Source organism: Olea europaea, unplaced genomic scaffold (assembly GCF_002742605.1).
Source record: "Olea europaea var. sylvestris unplaced genomic scaffold, O_europaea_v1 scaffold1253, whole genome shotgun sequence".
Classification (NCBI taxonomy): domain Eukaryota; kingdom Viridiplantae; phylum Streptophyta; class Magnoliopsida; order Lamiales; family Oleaceae; genus Olea; species Olea europaea.
The window spans coordinates 192,973-200,147 of record NW_019229971.1 but is presented as its reverse complement, the minus strand read 5'-3'; the positions used below and the strand labels follow the sequence as shown (position 1 = coordinate 200,147).

Sequence of the window (7,175 nt, the reverse complement as noted above, 5' to 3'; positions counted from 1 at the left end):
AAATGGAATTTCACTCTAAAAACTTCTATGCAATATTTCATTGTTGTTGAAAACATCCAATATATCCATCACTAAAGAAGCTCACAAATCAAAATCTACATGTATGAGGATCTCAACTAGTAAAGTAAAAAAAAGGTTCCCTTCTTTCGCTGAAACTTTATTACTGGTGAAAATCATGTCAAATAAAAAACACTGACATAAAGGTCCTTATAATCTCTCTAAACCTTACTTTTAACATTTAAATATTATGAGGTTTGACAGCGACGCGGAGGGATCAGACATCTGCAGCCTTTCCCTTTTGCAAAAAGCTATTAATCTATTATATTGTGCATATAAGGTCCGCTCATGCTTTGAGCAAAATATCATCCTGGTATTTGTAACTTTTTGTGGCAAAGTTTTGCCAATGTACTAGTTATCTCAGCCAATATCTTCCCATTGTTATCTCATCTTGATAAGTTCGTGTTTCCTGACACCATAACATGGTGTGTCATGGCGATATTTGAGTATAAAGATAATGTTGAAACCATTATGAGAATAGTCAAAATGACAGAATCCTTTCAAGTCCTATAGTGCTCTTTTAAAAACCTTTCAACTTTAGAAGACTAGCTAATAATAAGAAAAATAAAAGAAAACCTCACTTGAGAGGATATCACCAAAAAACACTGATTTATAAATGTCATTACAAATAAGAATCAAACCTAGCAACTACTATTCCATTCACAAATCCACGTATCTTGTGCCTGCATTGCTAAATTCCTCTCACCCCTTACCTCGAAACTTCCATTCTCACTAGGAATGCTCAAAGGAGGAATGTAATAATTCACAATGTAGCAACCATTAAAATGTTACATTCTTAAATATTTTGAGCAGTAGATTGATGCGTAGATACGAGAAACACAGTAAGAATTAGCCTACTAATTATAGTTACATAAAAACAATACATTCTCTTCTAGTAATTTTCTTGTTACAGAAAATCAATTCATCCTTTCTAATAGAACATTCTTGTAGAATTCTTTATTCATCAATTTGAATCCACCCCTTCCTTTTTCTCCCCCAAATAATAAAAATTATTAAAGACTTCAAATAATAGTTCAGTGATTGCAAAGTGAAAGTTCTAATTAACCGATTTATTTAGATCCAATGAGCGGAATTACATAATTAAAAGCAACAAGTCACTTTTAATTGTTTCTGGGTCATTGGTCAATCAAGTTCAATTATCCCATGGAATGAATGCCACGATCAATAATTAAAACAATAAAGAAAACCAAAGATGATGACGAAGAAACCCCAACTTGGGAAATACTCCGGACACTTTGCTGGTCAATAATCCACTATAAATCGAAGCAAACTTACATTGTGGACCAGGCCCGTCTATTCCGTAGAACTTTTGTCCTTAATTTCGGAAGTCTCCCTTGATCTTAATGGAGGTGTGCCTCTTCAAAACAAATTCCGACTTCTGTTTTATACCTTAGCCCTCCTGGACTGCGTGCTCCCGACGTCAAATCCTGGCTCCAAGTACCTCACCTTAGTCCTCTTGAATTTGTGCTTTGTGCAACAGTTCCCGATCCTTGGATATCTTGAACTCTTTCAAGACCTATACTACCAATCCTCAACTATTTTGACTTTGATTATAACTCGATAAACACCTAATACATTTCAACTAGGACTTTGATTTTGCCTTAGGAAATTGCCAAACTTAACACAAAGGCTAACCTTAAAATCAAATGCATGAAGAAGAGTGAAATAGATGTGATTTAAGTAGAATCAATATTAGGGGCAGCTGGATACTTACAGGAACCATAAAGATAATTCGGACAATGTATCTCTGATACGTGGGTTCAGTATAATTCATGAGATGCCTGTAAATGTGGAGAAGCGCCAACGCAATTGCCCCAATTGTACAAGGCAAAGCTATCAGTATGTAGAATATAGGCCCCATTTGCCACAAATACTATAATTCGTTCACCAAAAAGCCTCTTCAGATGCCTAATTAAACAATAAACCCATCATCAAATGTCAAATTTTTGTAATAGGAAAAAATGGGACATTGTACAAAAATACAATGCAGACCTTTCGGCCTTTTCACTTGATTGCAGTAACTTCTACAGTTTTACTGCTACATATAGAATGAATAACTCCCCCGAATTGCCCAGAAACTCGCAAAAAACCAAGACCCCAAAAGAAAAATTACTTCACAAATTGCAAAAAAAGGGCACGAAATAATTCTTTTATCATGAGCTATTGGATTAATTGACACAAAGAAGCAGAAAATAAACCTGGGTTAAATAAATTATTCTTCACAAAAACAAGAAAATGAGAAATGGGTGTGTTAAATAACAACTATTCTACATATCTTAAAATGAGAAATGAATTACTAAAACAATACGACTAACCTGACGATGTAATCAAAGAGGAAATTTTGGGGGAACCGTCAGCTGCAACACTAGTAAAAAACACTTCCAAGAGATGGAAAAGATCGATCAAGAGTAGATCTGTTGCTGGTGTTGAAGACGAATTTGAGATGAAATTGGGCTAGGAAAGCGTGTTAATGCTGGGGTGGGACAGACTACAAATAATGGCTACTTAAAAGCATTTGCTGTCATCGTTAGGTAATGCTCTGTGAGTTGAGATTGTCCAGAATCGCCTCTCCAATTTGTTATAGAAGCATGCTAGTTATACAATTTAGTTAGCAATTTGGTTTAAGATCAATGAGTTGGTAGAGATTCATATCATACACTTCAAAAATTGTTTTTTTTTTCACATTTAATGATAAAATAGATTTTTTTTTTAATCAGTAATGTGAATCCCCAAACACTACTAATTGTTAACCAAGTTGTAAATTTTGGTTGTATAACTATAATAATTCTTTGCTAATATTTATTATGATTTTACATATATTTTTACAACAATGCTATTTGTACATTAACATTTTGACATCATTCTTGATATTCCATTGTTTTCAAAATAAGTGTTGGCAAGAAAGTGCTTTTTAATTTCAAAATGTCCGGTGTGATGTCGTCATGTGGCGTAATGTAAAGAATAATGTCAAACTCAATGTATAAGTAGCATGATTTATATTTTTAAGTATAAGTGGTAATGAGAGAAAAGTTAAATATGTTAATTTAAATTGAGTGTCAATAATTATTGAATGAATAGCAAGTTGGACAACCAATTTTGAACGATGGATCTCGTCTAGTGATTATCTACTTGTTTTTGATAATCGATATTAGCAATATTATTATTAATAATATAAATAATCTAATGCCTACGATCGGTCGATGCTACCACGTGGTGCATGAATTATATGCCCACCATGAACGTGACTACATCCAATATTGTGTTGTCACGTCTATAGTGGGTGTGGCAACATCCGCTATTTTGTTGCCACGCCATTATAATTCATGCCCACCATTGGCATTAGATCAATGCCTGTTCGATAGTGATTATGAAAATTGATTTTTAGACCGTTAGAGAGAAAAATGTGTTCCATCTGTGAGTAAAGAAGTAAAAAATGATGGCTAAAATAGTGAAATAATCATAAAAAAAAATTTGATTTTTTTGGGGTAAAAAATTGTTACCAAATGGGGGGCAAGTCTATTATCAATAAAACTAAAACATATTATCCCAGCCCTCAATCTTATGAATAATGTTATTTATCTTTATTAAAGAATTCACCAATTTATATGATTGGTCTCATAAAATATTGAGATTAAATTTATAAATATGAAATCGCTTTTTTATAATTAAAGCCACGTACATACTGAAAATAAATAGCAATACTCATCTTTATATGATAGAGCATCTAGGTCTCTATTTTTTATGGATGATTGCTTAAGAGCATCTTTAACGGTACACCAAATTGGTGTAAAATCAATTTGATGTAAATAAATTTAATTATGAAGCAGAAAATTTGGTTGAAGCGACTAGCAAATGATTGTAAAGTATTGATTGAAGACACGATAAAAGATTCGAGGGCGATTCTTCCTCAACATTTGCGAAATTAATAAATCTACACCACAACAAAAGTGGGTTTTTACTGCATGAATTTACGGCTTGCATTTATGGCATGCTGTGAAAGAAGACTATTTACAGCATGTGCTTTTTGTATGCCGTAAAAAAATAATAACTTGACGTATTTGCACGCCGTAAAATGTGAATATTTACGATGTTCTTTAAAGGCATGCCTTGTTTGGTTAAAAGAATTGGATTTATTATGGCGTGCATATGTACGGCGTGTTTGTTAAAAAATTACACTTATTATGGCGTGCATATGTATGCCCAAATGCAGTTTTTTCCGCTTTTCTTTTCCTTATCTTTTCGTCTCATCCCAATTATTTTTCATCTCCATGAATTTTACCAAATAGGGCCGGCGTCTTCGTTCGTTCCTACTGCCTTTGTGCCGTTCTTTCCCAAAAAACACTTTCTTCAATCAGTTATCGGCCGCCTCCGTGTCTTTGCCGTTTATCTGCAGTCTCCGATGTTGAACTTCTCAATCGTGGCTGCCCTAGATGCAAGTCACGATTCACGCAGCAGCAACACCTTCGGGCTTCGAAATAGAGCCCTTGAAGCAACCGGCAGCAGACTGCGAACCTGAGATAGTGGGACCTTGAGGGCTGAGTCTCCTTAACCTTCGATTCGCGATGCTAGCACCAGCACGGTAGCACAGCAGAAACTGCAGAAGGAGAAGGTGAGCCCCCTGATTTTGATTCCTGAACTCTGTCCCTACAATCAAGTTTTTGTTAAGTTTTTATTTGTAGTTGAATATTGACAGTTTTTTACATATTAATTGTTTGTTTTTAACATATGAAATTACTTTTGAATTGCTATTGGATGGATTGAAGTCTTGAAATTCTTTTGATTTTTGAATGCTCTTGAAATTAGACCTAGGAGCTTGAAATTGATTTTTCGAATGCTCTTCAAATTGATTTTTGAATGCTCTTGAAATCTTAGATTTACAAATGTTAGATTTTCTTGGACACTATTTTTTTTTAGGTATTTTTTTTCTTGGACACAATTAATTGCACTCAATGTTGTGAAAAAGTTGCTTCTGCTAATAGAAAGACAAATAATCATGTCTCTATTGCTAAATAGATGAAAGCAAGAGTGTTGAGGACTAGTGGAACTGTTTTTTACTGGACTTCTCAATCTGCTACTGGGAGGGTGGTAATTTATTACAAGATATCATTACTCGGTGAATTACTCAGTGTTGATTTTGTACATATAGATGTAGTAGTCTGTGAATGTAATTTTCGTAGAAATTGGTTGAAGTTACACATGTCAACATTATAGTTGTATAGAAAGTGAAAATGATAGATAGTTGTTGAGTCTCGAGAGGAGAAAGTATTTAGAACCGGGTTACTTTTGGGTTCGTGTAATACATACATATTAGGTAGCAGTTGAAATCTAGGAGCAATATTTATTGGATTCTAGAAGTTGGACCCTTTGAGCAGGTATTTTTGTGTAGGTTCATCTCTTTGGCGAGATTAGGGGCTGTTTATTGGGGGAACAAATGGGGCGTGAGTTTTTATTGCTAAATTTTAAGTACATTTCACCCTTAAAAAAGGAAATCCGTACCTTTTTTCTTCATACAAGTTCAATGGAAAATTAGTTGTTCTTTCTCTCCCTCAGTAAAGAAGTTGCTGGGATTTTACTAAGGCCTACAATTATATCTCGACCTGTTTTTCATCCCTTCTGAACTGCAATCTTAGGTCTTATGATAGGCTAATACTCTGATTAATGTTTCATTGGAGTTCACTTTTATGTATTTTACATACTGATCGGTGTAGTTGTCGGAGGTTAATTGTAAATTGAGAGTGAATAAAAAACATAAAGAAACAGTGGACAATAATTTGTGCTCCAAATTAAGTACTATGAGTTTCAGTGGATGTTTGTTCGATTATTTGGGCTGTCAAAGGTGCTTTCAACAAAACTGACACCTCTTATTTGAATCAGTAGGTAACTTCATCAATTCACGCTTTCGGCTCATAGAATTTATATTGTAGAGTTAATAGTCATTGAAATTTTTTTGTAGATCTCTCTTTTGCATCTCTGAACTATTTGACATGTACTTTTCAATGAAAGAGTGTTATAAGATTAGATTAATATCTCAAGTAAAAAAATAGAACCATGCTGATATGTCATAAAATATTAATTATGAATTTTTATTAGTGTTGCGAGGTAATAAAATTGATGTAACCTTCAAGACGATCTTTTTAGTGAACTTTATGCAAAGCTCTGGTAGGATAAATGTGCTTGGAGAAAATTGTAATATTCTTCTGTCTAAAAACAAATATGGCCCTTTTCTGTATAATTTTTACGATTTTAGCTTATTTTAGCAGGAAATTCATCGAGAGAGTTTCATCTTTCATTGAGTTGCAATGCCTTGTGTTATGATTGAAATTTTGTTTGTTTCTCCTCTCTGTATTCTTAGCCTATTGTAGTTTCACTCTATTTTGTAGGATTATATCTCCATGCTGTATGTAAGACAGTTTGTGGTAGACACATCAAGAGGAGAAAGACTTCGGACAAATGTAGAATCCATTTCCTGTAATTACTATTTTTTGACATCACACAGCTGAAAACTATTGTGTTCCCAATTTCAGTAATCTCTCTTTTTCATTGCCTTACTCTCTTTAAGTATGTGTCGAACCTTTTCGATTTTTATTTCCTTCATAAGCGTAACATTTGTTACCCGATTATTACAATTATGTACCTCGTCTTTGGCTCATTTATGGCGTTGAATTTATATATATTTTTTGAATAAATTAGTGAAGTTGTAATTAAAATATAAAAACAATTTATTTGTTTATCGGACATATATAAAATCTGTTTATATATGATTAATGTGTATCTTTTTGTTTTGTAATTATTATGGGTTTGTTGGTAACCAAATAGACAAATATTTTTAAAAAGCTAAATCGTAAAAATGTAAACTCGCTATTTACGGTGGGCATGTGTGCACCATAAAAAGCAAGTTTAAACTTTTCACGGCATGCAATGCATACCGTAAATAGTGAGCTTTTACGGCGTGCTTGTGAACGCCATAAAAAGTTATTAACGGCATTCTTTTACGGCGTACGCCCGGGAGTTCCAAAATCCTTCTATGCGACCGCATAGAAGGAATCTATGCGGTCGCATAGATCAATATTTTTGGGCTCATTGAGTCCCTGGAACCC

General features: G+C 33.8%; 1 long non-coding RNA gene across 1 annotated transcript; it reads left to right on the top strand.

The window, feature by feature from the left end:
• Positions 1 to 4,293: 4,293 nt before the first annotated feature.
• Positions 4,294 to 6,727, top strand: LOC111374476. Its single transcript, XR_002699148.1, has 2 exons — positions 4,294 to 4,687; positions 6,459 to 6,727. It is a non-coding gene; the product is annotated as an uncharacterized LOC111374476 (long non-coding RNA).
• Positions 6,728 to 7,175: the final 448 nt, after the last annotated feature.